This window comes from Mustela nigripes, chromosome 3, assembly GCF_022355385.1.
Source record: "Mustela nigripes isolate SB6536 chromosome 3, MUSNIG.SB6536, whole genome shotgun sequence".
Classification (NCBI taxonomy): Eukaryota; Metazoa; Chordata; class Mammalia; order Carnivora; family Mustelidae; genus Mustela; species Mustela nigripes.
The window spans coordinates 74,076,806-74,093,486 of record NC_081559.1 but is presented as its reverse complement, the minus strand read 5'-3'; the positions used below and the strand labels follow the sequence as shown (position 1 = coordinate 74,093,486).

The following is a 16,681-nucleotide window of genomic DNA, read 5'->3' as shown; positions in this document are numbered from 1 at the left end:
CAGTCACTGTGGAATCTCTTACCTTTCTTGCGCACCCACTGATATCATTTCTTGAATTGTTTACTCTGTATAGAAACTTCATTTAGCAACCTGAACCTTTACTTTTGTAATACCTTTGTAGTATTACTACAAAGTAGAAGTCCGGTTGGGAAAATTTTGTTTTCATTGTACAAGAACATAACTTTAAGTCTCCAAATGAAGGTAAATGGTATGGCCTACATTCTAAGAATGACGAGATCACCACTCCAAAACATACCAATTTGATTCATATTGTTTTCCTTAATAGCAGCAAAAGAAGGTATAGGGAGATAGGAGAGGGATTTGCGTAGCGTGCCAAGAATCTGCTAAATTGTTGGAGAAAAATAAAAAGAGGCCAAGGTGGAAGATGAAAATTCTATTTCATAGGAGAAAATATGTTCCATTTATTGTTTTTAATTTTGAGGAAGGAAATGAGCAATTTTGAGTTCTCACTTTAAGGGATAATGCATTGGTTAGGGGTCAACTGCAGGAAACAAGTTCATTTTAGCTAATTCCATAAGAAAGGGATTTATTAGAACAATTTAAATGACTTCCAGAATATTTGGGATAGTTGAAAATCACCTGGCTTGACGTTCTGGCTATGACTCTCGGCCTATCACAGAACATGGCTTTGACAAGGAGCAGCTGTTACTGCCACAATAGAGAAGTTTCAACACCTTGTTCCTCTGCTGCTCTCCAAGGCATCACAACAGAAGCCTGAGGCCCTAAGTCTCTTTGCATGTGACCTAATTAAGCATTCATAGTTGGTGGAAGCAAAATCCTGTCTAGAACCCTAGCAACAAGAGCATTCAAGAAATGTAGTTTTTAAGATTTTTTTTGGAAAGAAATAATGGGACAAGGTTGGTATAGCTGTGAAACAACCACAGAATCCCCCTTGAGGGCTTAATATTTACATCAAGAAAGCCTAGGAAAGCCATTTCCCAGAGGAAGCCAAATTCTGTGTTTTGGAGTTAGTAATGAAAAGGTCAGATACTTAAAGTATCATTTTTCCTTTGAATCCTTCTATATTCAGGTTTTAGTAAAATATTTTAAATCGTTTTCATTTTTGACAATGTGAAGTGTCAATACTAAACGAAGATGAAAATCAGGTTATTATTTCTCACTGGCATTTATTTTATGCTTAATGAAATATACTTTATCATGTTTGTAGATCTCCAAAGTCTGCTAGTCATTTCTAACATATAAGAAGAGTTCGCCTATGTCACCTGAGACAGTGGTTTTTTTTTCATGGTTTGTATAAGATACTGTTGTCCTGAAATGAGAATCCTACTTAACAAGCTGCTTTTTTTGGGGGGCGGGGGGGCATTATGCCTCCTCTTTATCTGAACTAGCTTCAAAAATGCTGTCATCAAAAATAACATCAGCTCACAATAGGCTTACAGCAGTGATGGTGGTTTTAGTAACTGAGTCAACCTTAGGCCAAGTGCCATAAGCTGGCTCGAGTCACATGTTAGCGTATTATTTTCTGTGACTTAGGTTCAGAACACTGGGGCTTAGATATAGGCAGACACAAAGAAGACTAGAAACCAGTAGTGGTGAATAATGTCTTCCCTGCTGTAACATACGCAAAAAAGTAGGTATTATATAGTGTTTGTGGTTGAGTTAATAATGACTTAATGAGTGTAGCTGCCATTTAGAGCACTGGACACTTCACAACAGCTTTGAGTATTATAATTCACAACTGAAACCTGACAGAATTAACTACTGCTTATTCTAGTATTTATTTAAATTTATTTGTGTGACTGCCAAATTAAGTTGAAATTAGAGCTGCTTAATAACAATAACAAATTAATTCCAACAAACTGCTAACATATTATCAGTAGGCTAAGGGCTCAGAGGAAAGCAAGAAGCAAGTAACTGGAATGGCAGGGTGAAATGTTTTTCATTGATGCCCATTTCCAGCAACTGATCTTATTTTCTTTTGGTCTTTTCATTCCTTTTGCCTGCTTTTCCTTTTCAAATTTGGAGGAAATCTGCCTGGTTGTTTTACTCCCACCCTTTCCTTTGCCATCATTACTTATGGTCCTGGAGGTAGATATTGTAGTTTGGAGAAGGTAACTACTGCACGTGTGCATTTTTAACTTACTGGCAGCAGACGGGTTCTGAAGCAAGATAGGTGTAAGTGAGGGCACCGTCCATCCCCATTTGCTTGCGACTGTCTCAGGCTGTGCCTATTAATAGCATCCCCTTTCATTCTCAAAACTGCTCTCCTTTTTAGATAGCAAATTAAGCGATCACCCTAGTAATACCTAAGATGGGCTAAAGGGTGATATAGAGAAATGTAGGAACTCTTAAAAAACACGTTCATGATAGTTGAAATTTGGGTAGAACCAGTTAATCTTAATATCTTGTTAAAAAATAGCAAGGACAGTCTTGTCTTTTCTCATATTGGGGTGTCTGTGCCTCCTCAGAACTTTGTTATCTTTTGGGAGTGCTTTCAAATGTTCCTGTTTAGATGCATGAAAATTGAATTACCTAGATTCTTGTAGAACTTTAATAAGTGAGAGGGTATTTTCCATTTGGTAATCTAAAAAAATTCCTAAAACAATTCTCATGGAATTATAGTTCAGAAATATAAGTGGATGTTTAATAAAATGTATTCATGATGGATTTGTAAAAAAAAATTTTCAGGGATACTATTGTTGTTGGTAACTTTGGGTAAAGAGAAAGTATTTAAATGGAAAATATTTGAAATGTTCAGCAAACAGAATAAAATGAATAGAGTGGAGACTTTTTCAGATACTCTAATATTCTTTTTCATATATAATTTCTGAAGGTGATTTTCTGTTATGTTTCAATGTTTATTATATTTTAAAGAAAATACTTCTTGCCCCAAACCAGGTTTTCATTCCCATTGATAGCAAGTAATTCATTTTTATCATAATTGAAAGCAATATTAATATTTTAGAGACATTTAAATGAATCCAGACAAGTTATTTCCTTTGTCTTCCCTTCTAACAGTAACTTTTTATGGTGGGTTGAATAAATAAATAAAGCTCACTGCAAAGACCTTGGTTTTAGAATTCCCAAGTAGATTGTAATAGATAGTTTTCCCATATGAAAATTCAGTGTTCACCTATAATATGCTAAATATAAGGTTGCAGGGATTTTTGAGAAGCCTTTAGAGCCTGCTATCAATAAAAATGACACCAAGGAGTAAAATACCTAATGATTAGGGCTGCCAAAAACCCTCCATGAGCACTTTAGACATACAACTTGCAATTAGAGCTAACACATTTTCAGTTTCATATTTTGTTACCTTGTTAATAATTAACATAATGCAACAACTCCATCTGGACCATGAAATAAAAGAATGTAATTCCAAAGGAGTTTTTATAGTACATTTCTTTTTTCTGTAAGAAACATTATACAAAGATCTTATAGTGTGTTTTTGTTCAGTATTCTTTTTCCCAATTACTAAATATTACCACTTTTATGGGTGGGGAAGTTCACTATGAGTTTCTGCTACTGTAAAGATAACATGGGGTTAATCTCAATGTCGTGCTTTCATTCTCCATTTTTTAATGGGGTGTACTTATTGCCAAAGGAAAGCATTCTATGAAAAGAGTAGAGTCCGTGTTATGATTGTAATGACTGAATTTGTGTTTTAGCTATCCAACATACTGAGACTATTAAATTACAGTGGTCAATGCTATACTTATGAGTTACTAAAAACGGCGGTTACTTAAGGAAGCAGCCCCCCCCCCCCCCCCGCAATAGACATTATGTTTGCCTGTATGAATACAGGAAAAAGGTGTAGAGTGCTCTTAAACTGCATCGCTGCTAGGAGATCTAAATTTTCTAGACCATGAAAAGGGAAGAAAGAACAGAGAAAGAGACCAAAATCTGTCAAGTCTCAGATCTGTCTCCGTTTTAAGTCAATTCATACCTTTATTCTTCAAAAATTGCATATATATGTATATATATATATATGTATTTTTTTAATTTTAAGAAAGATATTGTTCCTGCCTACTTTGTAATTACAAGACACCTAGTCACAGTGTTGCTAATACCATGACATTTTCTGTTGCGTAGGCTCTGGGTCTTGTTTTCCACTAAGAAAAAAGAAAATAATCTTATACTTAGAGTCACTGGAGCAGAAGAGACCTAAGGGTCTGAGTGGCCTTATAGAATGAACACTGGAGGGAGACCTGAGATTCAGCCTGTAACTCTGACCCTTGACAAACTACTGAAAGGCTCTTCCTGTGCCTCAGTCTACCTATTACTGAAGTCAACCCACATATTCCATGATAACCGATTTATGAGGACATGAAAGAGGTAGTAGACAATATTTATCTTAGGAACCTCCAAGGAGAACCCATTCTTAGTGTTAAGTACGCAGAGTAAAATATAAGCCAAAGCAAAAAGAAAAGGGCCAGTTGATTTACTTTTCACCCTAAATCTCCACCAAGTGCTAAGGCACCATCTGGGGAGAACCATCTTGAGATGCTTCTGCAGTTAGCCCTTTGTAGGGATGATTATTATGACAAGTCTTCTAAGAAAGTATATAGACAAAGAAGTATTTGCCCAGCCAACCCCCTGCCTCCCACTGGGTTCTGTCTCTGTGCTTGGGAGTCCTATTCATAAGGCATGTACTATTTATTAATAAGCATGTAAAAGTCTCAGAAGGGAGACAAAAAGGAAATGTAAAAGAGAGAACTAAAGCTGCTATTTATGATACACTACCATATTCTGGATGGTATAATAATTATGGTAATAAAAATAACAAAGCAGTCACAAGTAAAATAAGGGCAGGTAAAGTCTCAGATGTCAGGCTTTGGGCTGAAACCCCATGCATACATTGTCTCATATAATCCCGTTAAACAAATTTCAATGTAATCCCTATTTTACAGTGAGAAATCTGAGACACCGATAGGTTCCCTCACTTGCCGAAAGTCTACTGAGGTTGTGGAAAATGAGGTCAAACCCCAGGAGGCTATCTCTAGAATCTGTTCTTTCTCTCCCACAATTCTGATAATACTGACAGAGGGACATCATCTGTTGATGGAGATCATGGTGGCGGAGGAGCTTAGGTGACCACTCTAGGGTCACACACAGACCCTACACAACAGCAAGGATGTTAACATTGCTCTTTCTAAATATGTGGTTTCCTCTATACTGTGCTACATTTTTCCTCATTTATAATTTTGTCCTTGTGATGACAGCTTAATGAATGTTAAATCAAAATCTAATTATAATTAGCTATCTCACAAAAGGAAAATAAGCAGGACTAGCCATAAGTAAGTATTCACATCATAGTAACATCCTTTTCTTCATATTGGTTAGTTGCGTAGCTTTCCATAAGAACCAGTTCCTGTTACCAAAGTGGACTGGTTTCACAATTTTAAACCTCTGTATTCCAGTAACTAGCTAATGGTGTCTTCATAACAACCTTCCGTTTTTATTTGTGGAGCTAGTCTGGTAAGGTAAAGCTTGGTTAATTATTCTAAATTCTCGGACCCGACAGTAAAACACCCTTCACGTATCAGATCCAGTGTTGATGGATATATACAAATAGGAAATAGATATAGAATCTGGGCTTTGACTAGGGTAGGAGAGAACTGCCTTTTCTCTTCCCCCTCTTTGGGGAGCACAAAATTGCTGTGAATTAAAGAAATGCCAGTACACCTTCCCACTTCAGAAATAAATGTATGTTCCCTCTTTCTTTAACCTCCTTTTGTTCTTTTCTTTGCTGCTCTCCTTTCCCTGTGCAATGTGTGTGTCCAGGCAGCTCTGACTGGTTTGGATTTGGTAGGAGAATGGACAGAAACCTGAACATTCAAAGCACAAATTAAGCCAGTTAGAACTGAGTTAAGCCCCCTCTTCATTTTATGTATGCTATTGAACAACTAGAGGGTAAACTATGATTTTTACTTCCTCCTGGGCATTAAGTCTGAGAGGAAAACTATAAAGTAAAAAGAAAATTCAAAATTGAAGTTGACACACCTTTCTTAATTCTTCCCAAGTTGCCTGAGTATGATTATTTTCAGAGCTGCTTTTTTTCTGTAAATATATGGGGGTACCAGTCAACATATGGAATTGCTCTAGATGATAGAAATCTGCTTGAAAACTAAGACAAAAATATGAAGAGTATCAGAGAGTCTGGAGGTATTGGGTTGGATGGGAAGATCTGAAAGCCTAAGGTAAGATGAAGACAGAGCTCTCTGTAATGCAGGGGTTTTCAAGAGCTCCTATCAATTTGTGAAATTTTTCTTCCATGTTTAGCCCTCAAGCTCAGTCCTACTGGATCATCACATTTTGCTTTTCAGATTCACCACCACTGATGGTGAGTCAGGAACATCAGCCATGTATAGAAAGGACAATGCCTTATAACATTTCAAGATGGAAAAGAAAAGATTTTCAGTCACTAGGCAGGCTGACCTCGGGGCTGTCAAGCAAATTACACCAGCCCAGAGTGTCTGCTCAGAGAATCACTGTGGCATAGCTGGTGATGAATGAGTGGTTTTCATGGCCTCAGGCTCCTTCCTGAGAGAAGAGACTAGGTTGGAAGATGATTTTAGCAACTGTGGTAGGTAAATCTGACAGAACTCAAATACCACCTCCTACCTGTCTGCTTGCATGAGGAATGATGGCAGGACTGGGTCTTGACTTGTGGGATGTTGCATATAAAGATGAGAAAAATCATCTTCCTCACTCATTCCTCCTCTTTGAAATGACAATCTGCCTAAGCTGAAGAGGATTTCTTTATATCACAAGTTTTGCTGATCCTGAGAAAAGAGCCTGCAAAATGCTGGCCTTTCCAATAAAGGTTAGAAACTGCCATTGACAAAATGGCTCTCAGTTTTTTCACCTCAACTCAGCATGTCAAGTCTGTTTATATTCAAGTACCATCAACTCCTGAAGGAATATGAAAGACCACTTTATCTTCTGAGAGAAACTAAACATAGTGCAAGTTTGTTTTACTTCATAGATTTAGAAATGGAATTTATTATTAGAAGAAACAAAAGTTGAATATTCATTAGCATCCTAGATCCTCTTTTGAGTAGAAGACTTGAAAGAAGCCTGCGTTTGGAGGGAATTTTTTTTTAATCTTTTCTTTTTCTGTTCTTTTGAGGCTGATGTTAAGCTCTGCCATCTGGAGGACCTGTGCATCTTAAACCTCTTTTAGGTTTGAAACCTAAAAACCTTTTAGGTTTAAAAAAGCCTCAGCTCTTTCGGGAAATTGTTTTTGCTTATGTTATCTGAACGGCAGAAATTGGTTTCCATCTCGCATAGTCTCTGCATTATTAAAATAGAGCTTGTTGTGCAGAGTTTTATGGACTCTTCAGGGCCTTTACATATTAATGTTATATACTAAGAACTATTAAAGCATTCCAAATAAAACATACTTACCAGTTAAATGTTCTGTTTTATTTGTGAATAAATGAATGAGAAGGACAAGCTAGTTATCTCTATGGACATGTAAGAGAAAAAAAAAAACTGTAACTAATACAAATTTATTCTGCTCATATTTGGCAACTTAAATCACACAATTCCAAGAGACACTAGAATTTATTCGTCTCTTTTTGATTCTTATCTTTAAACAGCAAAAACAAATAAACAAAAACAATTTCAACCTACTACTAATTATTGATGTATGAAATACGTATGGGAAATTCTTCATTCAAGACAGGTTTTTTTTCCCCTTCTGTCAACAAGAAGAATGTGGTAGCACTTAGTTTGTCTTCAGCTGATACCTACTTACAGATTTTGAAATTTTTGAAAATATCTAACTGAATGCTAACTGGTAAAGTCAAGCAGGTTGAAGGAGCAAATAGAGAAAAAGGTGAGAATAAAATCAAATAATACATCATTTTGAAACTATCTAGCCCACTCTTTCTCTCAATCAGAAAAAAAAAAAAAAGTGTTCTCATCAAATAGTCTCTTAAATATTCCGTATCAAAACATTGTTCAACCAAGTTAGCAAACCACAAAGTTGGGCCTTGGTGTCTCTCTTTTCAAACAGATGAAGTAGTATCTGGGACACTGCTAAGAGCCCTAGTTTAAAGTCAGTCCACAGCTTCTGTTCCCACTCTGCCACTCATTAGATGGGTGACCTTGGGTAAGTCCTTTAACTTCTCCAGGCCTTTTTCCCTCATTGGTAGTAATAGAGGCTTGGAGTGGATTCATTCAACAGATATTTACTGAGCTCCTGATAAATAACATGTTTCAGTGAGACAGAAAATAATAATAATAAAAAGCAGCCCCTGTCTTCAAGGAGCTGAGAGTTCAATAGAAGATGCACCTATAAAAACTAATGCATGCAATAAAGCAGTTTGATACTATTACAGAAATTTGTATTAGGTATACAAATATAACATACATTTGGGAGAGTACCAAAAGAGGAGTGGTCATTCCTATTTGGGTTCAGATGAGAGAAGACTATTGACTTAGACTTTAAAGAGAAGATGTTTGAGCTGAGTTTGAATATCATTCTCTAGATGAGTAGGGGATGGAGGTCTAAGAACATAGGCCTGTGGGAGGAAGTCAGTATAAAGCCTCAGGATCTAACAGATGTCCTGTACAGGTGGAATATAAGGATGAAATGAAATATGCAAAGGATGCTGGAGCAAATGGAAAAGGCTTTATCTGACATAAGGATTTCTGAATTTTGTGAGAAGCCATGACACAAGTAATTCCAAGTAGAACTCAGGAACTATTCACATATGTGTTCTAGAAAGATCACTCTAACGAGGTATGGCAAAGGCTTGGAGAGAGCAAAGATTAGAGGTGAGGAAGCCAGTTGGGAAACCATCTAGAGGCACACAGGAGAGATGGTAACAGTGTCAGCAGAAGCTATGGAGTCAAGGGCAAGAACTATAAGACATGAGGAAAGGGATTCATCTAAAATCACTGAGTGGATGAGGAGTAAGGAAGGAGGTAGAAGGTCTCTAAACTCCCTGTCAGCTTTTGTCTCCCATGAGTCAGTTATTCCAAGACAAAACCTCTCAAAGGAAAGATTTTCATAAGCACACTTAATGATAAAATAGTTTTAGAGATTTTATATAAAATAACTTATTGCTCTAAATTCTTGCTTTTAGACTTGGAATATTGTGTTTTTAAAGGGAAATCTGTATAGTTAGTGCCCAGTGAGTCGGGTGTTATTGATTCTTTATTCAGAGGATATACCTCAGACAAGTAAAGAGCTACTGTAAAGTCACCCAGAATCATGTGGTATGTTGTGGAGAGGCAAAAACAATCCAGTTGCACTTATATTCAGAAATTCTATGAGGCAGCTTAATGTAAATACCCAGGAGACTCCAAGAGCCAAAAATAAGAACAGAGCCTATAAGCAATATCCATAGCTAACCTGATGTCAGAACCATACTTAAAATTCTTCTTACCTGTCCCCACTCACCTTTTTGACTCTGGGTATGTTTGTCATTTATTCTACCATGAGCACTATCTTTACATGATTCCAGTGCTTTCTACAGATTTCTTGAATGTGACTCTTCTTGATACCCTTCCATCTACTCCAGCCCACTGGGAGCTGGCTTACCACCCAGAACATATCAATAACGTGGCTCTTGCGAAGGCCGCCATGTCTAATCACCAACTCCACTGGATATGTCTCACCCTCATCTGTTTGACCTTTATGCCATTTTTATGAAACTCTCCCTATGACATCATGATCACTCTTATTTTCCCCTCACCCATGTCCACATTGCCACTGTCAAGCCCACGGCCTCTCCACTCTCCCTGGGTCATTTCATCTACACATACGGCTTCTATATGTAGATGGTATTCATTCTCTGGCCTGAGTCAAGCCCCTACCTTCCAGAAATGAAAATTTAACTTCCTATTGGTCATCTTCACCTGGTTGTCCCTCAGGTAACTCAAATTTAACACATCCCAAACTGAATTCCTTCTCTTCCCAATGGTTGCCTGTTCTGATTGCAGTCTCTTACCTTCTCCAGACTAGATCTCTCTATTCTTCTGTAGGCACATGCAACTTTTCCTAATTCCCTTTTATACATACCTCCCATTCCAAACATGCTAGACTACCTTTATTCCCCCAGATGTATTGTATGCATTAAAAACTCTGAGTTTTTGCACATGCTTTGAAGGCCTTCTTGATACACATATAAACACACATATAATTATTTACTTCATCTGGCTACACTTCATGAACTTTCAAGTCACTGTTAAGGATTTACTTTCTCCAGAGTGGTGGCTTGTACTTTATTACAGTAGTTCTCAATGACGGAAGGGAAAGGGGAAGATATAGAAGGTGGAAGGGTGATTTTTACCTCTGGGGGACATTTGACAATTGGTATTTGACATTCCAAAGTGTTTGGAGACACTTTCAGTTATAACAAAGGGTTAGGGTTAGGGTGCTAATGACCTCCAGTATGTAGAGGTCAGGATGCTGCTAAATATCCAACAAGGCACAGATCTCCCCACAAAGATAATCCAGTACAAAATGTCATTAGTGCTGAATTTGAAAAACCCTATTCTGTTTTTTTTTTTTAAAAAAACATATCATGTATTATTTGTTTCAGTGATACAGGTTGCAATTCATCAGTCTTACACAATCCCCAGCCCTCACCATAGCACATGTCCTCCCCAATGTCCATCCCCCAGCCACCCCATCCCTCCCACCCCTTTCCCCTCCAGCAATCCTCAGTTTGTTTCCTGAGATTAAGAGTCTTTTATGGTTTGTCTCCATCCCTGGTCTCACCTTGTTTCATTTTTCTCTCCCTTCCCCTATGATCCTCTGTCTTGTTTCTCAAATTCCTCATATCAGTGAGATCATGTGATAATTGTCTTCCTCTGGTTGACTTATTTTGCTTAGCATAATACCCTCAAGTTCCATCCGCATCACTGCAAATGGCAAGATTTCAGGGGTTTTGATGACTGCATAGTATTCTGTTGTATGTATATACTACATCTTCTTTATGCATTCATCTCTTGATGGCCATCTAGGCTCTTTCCATAGTTTGGCTATTGTGGACATTGCTGTTATAAACATTGGGGTGCATGTGCCCCTTCGGATCACTACACTTGTATCTTTGGGGTAAATATCCGGTAGCACAATTGCTGGGTTGCATGGTACCTGTGTTTTCAACTTTTTGAGGAACCTCCATACTGTTTTCCAGAGTGGCTGCACCAGCTTGCATTCCCACGAACAGTGTAGGAGGGTTCCCCTTTCTCCGCATCCTCATCAACACCTGTTGTTTCCTGACTTGTTAATTTTAGCCGTTCTGACTGGTGTGAGGTGGTATTCTGTTCTAATTGCATATTTATTTTTTTGTTTCTCCTACTGAGCTACAAGCTTTTGGAGAACAAGAGCTGTGTCTTATTCAACATTGTATATGCAGGAAGTAACAAGTTGTTTGGCATATAGTAGATGCTCAGTACATATGAATGCATAAGTAGGTGGGTAGAGTGATGGGTGGTCTGAATGGCTTCCCATTCTAGCCCAGTGAGAAAAATCTATAGTTATATGTGGATTGAGAACAGTAAGTCTGAGGTTTCACTCCTGAATTTGCCCTGATGCCTTTTGTACCATTTGAAGTGCTAACCATGGAACGAGATGAGAGGACTCAAACTATGGATGCACATTACTATTTTGTTGCATACTTAAATATATGTCATTTTATTTCTTTAAGTATTATCTCATATTACTTGTTGAGTGAAATAAAATAATATGTGTTCATACCCATTGCTAGTAATCAACATAGGTCTTGGTACCTATGATGAACAGGACATTTTAGCATGCTGTGATGGGAAAACACAGTTTGGCTTAAATTCCAGTTCAGTTTTTTTTTAAAAGATATTATTTATGTATTTGTCAGAGAGAGAGAGTGCGTGAGCACAAGCAGGGGAGAACAAGTAGCGGGGAGTGGCAGAAGGAGGGAGAGAGAGAAGCAGACTCCCGGCTGAGTAGGGAGCCCGATGTGGGACTTGATCCCAGGACCCTGAGATCATGACCTGAGCCAAAGACAGACGCTTTAGCGACTGAACCACCCAGGAGTCCAGTCCTGGTTCAGTTTTAATATTGAGCTTTGTAAACCTATGCATGAGTTTTAGTGCCATTGATCTTTAGTTTCTCAAATTTGTTTTGTCTTGATGATGATGTGAACTAAAGCATATAAAGCACTTGGTACACAGTGCTCTCAACAAATCTTACTTCCTTCTGCCTCTTTTCCAAACTACCCATCAGGAGTTGCATTTGACTCTGAAACAGAGCCCTGATAATAATGGCTTAAACAGATAGTTTATTTTTTCCCACACAAAATAAGTCTAGAGGTCTGTAATCGGGTTTGCCTGATGCCTCCACAAAGTCATTAAGGAATGCACTGCTAAAGTATGGCCCGGATATTCCAAATGCCTGCTAGAGCACCAGTCACCATTTCTGTGTACCAAGCAGCAGATTTGAGGACAGAATGAAGATGGGGATGATCTCTTTTAAGGAACCTTCCAAAATGCATTCTCATAGAGTGAGTATGCTTATAATATGTAAATCTTTAAGACCTAGCATCTTGAATATAAAAGATAGAAATAGAGTATTTAAGAATTCATTTTGCCATTCTATACCTTAGATTATTTTATGGCCTATAAGTCCTGTGCATATGTGTGTGTGTATAAATGTATTCCCAAATAAATTTACTATAGTTTAGTACAGAATTACACAAATGGAGCTTATCTCAGTAGCAAGAAGCACACCCAATATATTCCAACAAACAGAAACAGGAATCCTTAGAGATCAGGATTAACATCACTAGTGACAAGTCATATTGCTATCATTTATCCCTTGGTATACAATGATGAAAAGGGCACTTTACTTAGATATTCTAAACAAACTCCAGTTCAATTATGAAAAAAAAATTGGACAACACCAAATAGCTCCTCAAACTTGTCAAGGCTATGACAACAAAGGAACAGCTGAAAAACAGTCATAAACTAAAAGGGATCAAGTAAGCTTGAGATGTAAATGTAATGTGGTAGTCTGGAACTGGATCCTGTACAGGGAAAGGAAATTAGTAAAACAAGCAAACCAAAAACAAACAAACAAACAAACCCCTAAAACCCGAAACCTAGTGAATCTGAATATATTCTGGATTTAGTTGCTCTTACTGTGCCAATATTGGTTTCTTCATTTTCATAAATATACTCTGGTAATAAGATGCTAATATTAGAGGGAACTGAGTGAGGAGTATATGGAACTCTCTGTATCATCTTTGTAATTATTCTGTAAATTTGCAATTATTCCAAAACAAAGTTTAATTTAAAAATGTGAATTACTGGTGCACATTGAAAGCCTGTCACATTCATGTGTATAGGATATTACCTACAGTAGCTGCATTCAGGTAGTCTCCGTGCATGTGGGGACTTCATCTAGATTCTTTCCTCTTGTTTCCCCCAGGATCTAAAGAAGTACCTGACATAGACTAGGCACTCAGTACATGTTTATTAAGTGGTGAGTGAATGCACGTATGGTTCTTTCTGAGAACAAATTTATGTGTTAATATAAGGATAACATTAGGGAAGAAAATGCATTCCAGAAAAACTGCTGATCTGTTTCTGAGTTATTGTGTTTTTTCAGTGTATTATTTTGTAAGTTATTTGAACATTCTGACCAGCCTTCCATGTCCTAGTCCTGGAGAATCAACATACTTTTTCTGTATAATTTTTTTCTAATGCAACATTTTTTGAGGAGTAGGTCCTAGAAAGGTTGGTAACTGTTAGGCACTTTATTAGAAAAATAGGGGTTTGTAGCACTGATTCTAATTCAGTGAAACTGAAGACTTTTTATAATCCCATCAGATCAATAGATCGGAGATTAGAAAGCTGCATAATACTGATTTTCTATAAATTAGTAATTTTCTCTCTATTAGTATTAAAAAGATCTAATGGGAAAGGCATTTGATTAAAATCCTAGCTTACCGCTTACCACCTGTGTGATTATAAAGAAGTTCTTTAATCTCCCTAAACCTCAATCCTCTAATAAAACTGGGATAGTAATACCTCACAAGGTATATGTACGATCCTCTGTTAGTGAAAATACATGATAGACTACTGTAACAAGAGCCCAAGAGCACAGTGGATTTCACACAACGGAGGCTTGTTTCTGTCTCACCCAACAATCCAGAAATGGTATAACAGCTCTTTCGGAGGCCAGGCTCCTCCATTTTCTTGCTTAGCCACCTCTGGTCTGCATTCCCTTTTTTGCATGCTCAGCTCACCACCACATCCACATTCCAGGCCAGCAGAGGGAGGAAAGCTAGAGGAAACACACCTTGTCGTCTAAGGGAATGACCCGGAAGTTATCATTTCAACTCGCAGCTCATTGGCCAGAACTTAGTCATGTGGCCCCAGCTAGCTGCAAGAGAAGTTGAGAAATGCTTTCTTTATCTGGGAAGCACTAAACTAATACTCCTGGTGTCCTGGAGATTGGCAAGAAAACTAGCAGAGCCTGCCCTAAGCACCTGGAATAGTGCCTCACATGGAGTAAATGTTCATCTAGAATCAAATCATCTGGAAGGCGATTAGTGTGAAAGGAGCAAGTAAGTGGAAATATTTTATCAATTACACTTTGCATTACTTAGATTTTGGGGACAGCTCTTCCTAGAAAGCTATTTTTTTCATTTGAAAATTTGTCTGTCTTCTTGTAAATTAAAACACAATTCCCAAGAAATAAGGTTTATATCATCCTAAGGAAAAGAAGCTGCAGAAGTAATATTTCAATGTCTGCTTGTTTTTATGTGCAATGACTTCAGCTCACTACCCTTTTAGCTGAGGAAACCCTGGTAGATTGATTGAGAAATAGCTGTGCTCTGGTGAAAAAGAAAAAGTACAAAGTGAACTATGTTACTTGTTTTTAATGTAGAGATTCTTTCGTTTGTTCAGTTGTAAATTTGTTAATCAGAATTTTTCCACTGTTCTTTTCATAAATTCAGTTTCAAGCTTTTGGCATTAATTTATACTTACAAACATGGGACTGCATCTTTGGAACTTGTCTTATTTTTCTATTGGTTTGGTTTGATTGTTTTCCTGAGGATATTTATTATAATCTGCTAAACTTGGACAGTTTTCTTCTAGGCAAAGCAGTTTATACTGAGTCCCCTTCATGCTATGCTTGCCTAGTACATTCTTACATTCCCTGGGTCCTAACTGCAGATTGTCAGTGGCTCATGTGATCTGTCAGACCACACTCTCATCCAGCTGGCAGCTGAACGGGGCTCAGGTGGCCCTGCTTTTTGGTGATCTTGGTAACATGAGGGGTGAACACAATACTGGCTGTATTAGCTAGCTTGGGATGCCATAGCAAAATACCACAGACATAGACCAGGCACTTAAACAACAAATACTTATTTCTCACACTTCCAGAGACGGGAAGTCCAATATCAATGTTCAGTTTCTGGTGAGAACTTTCTTCCTGGTTTGCAAGTAGCTGCCTTTTCTGTGTCCTCACATGGCAGAGAGAGAGTACACTGGTATCTCGTCCCTCCTCTTGAAAGGTCATCAGCCCTATGGGATTAGGGCCCCATGCATATGACCCCATTTAACTACCATTGGAACTATCAAACCCTATTTCCGATCTATATTTACATTGGGAGTTAGGGCTTCAACATATGAATTTTGGGAGAATAAAAATTTTCAGTCCTTAGCAGTGACCTCCCTTTCATTTACATATCATTCATAAAGGGTGATTTTTTTTTTTCCTGACTACCCTGTGCCACCCTGGACAACCTCCCTAAAATTTCTTCCAGTAGATCACTCTGGCCTTCCTAAATTCTCTTTCTCTAAGGAGATACCTGGTCTAATGTCATTGTTTAGCCCCACAAAATGCCTTGGGAGTTACAAAATGTGAAGATATTACAGTATAACAAAGTGATATCTGTAGAGCACTCTATAGTTTTCTTGCTTACATTATCTCTTTAATCTTCATGGCAACTCCAAAGGAAGGGTTGGGATATGTTATTGGCTCTATTTTATATATTAGAAAATTGAAGTTTGGAGAAGTTCTGTAATTTCCCTAAGGTCTCAGGGCTAATAATTGATTGACACTGAGACTCCATGCCAGCTCTTACAATTTCTAATTCACAGCAGACTGTATATAAGCTGGAATTTGGCTCTGGAGTCACTAAAGTCTGGCTTCGATCCAAGTTCTGTCACTTATTAACAGTAACTGGGCAGGTTACTTAACTCACTAAAATTTCTCAATCTTCTCTATGACATGGAAAGAATAGAGTCCACCTCAGAGGGTACTAATGAAAATCAAATTATGTAATGCATAGCAATCAGTTGGCATACACCTAGTACACAGAAAAATGTTCAGAATTTTGGTTATTATTTGAGCACACATCAAATCATATTCCATTGAATTTAGCTGTGAAACCAAATTTATACATTTTATTGGAATGGATAAAATACTATCCAAATGACATATACTTTTGGCTGACCTCAGAACACTTTACAAGTTTTTAAGTGTTATAAAATTAGTAATATGAGATACTAGCACCTTAATTGTCACCTGAATAACTGTCTCTGTGTGTGTCTATTTATTCTTGCCTGCTCAAGCAGCAGATTAAAACAGTTAACAAGTAGCAGGTATTCAAACTCTTCTACTTGAAGCACACCAATGTAATCTTTTTATCTGGCTTTGGTTTGAGGTCATTTAGTGCTCATTAATAAA

The 16,681-nt window shown here is 37.6% G+C and overlaps 1 protein-coding gene across 12 annotated transcripts in view; it reads left to right on the top strand.

Annotated features, from left to right (window-relative positions):
* The window catches only part of ZNF385B (zinc finger protein 385B), a 400,466-nt gene that overhangs the window by 260,243 nt on the left and 123,542 nt on the right, over positions 1-16,681 (top strand). Inside the window, exon 1 of one of the 12 annotated variants that reach the window (XM_059394266.1) lies at positions 14,370-14,549. The exons of the other annotated variants lie outside the window; for them this stretch is intronic. The gene's annotated coding sequence lies outside the window, so the exon portion shown is untranslated. Of the gene's footprint in view, positions 1-14,369; positions 14,550-16,681 lie in introns of those variants that run through there. 12 annotated transcript variants of the gene reach the window in all.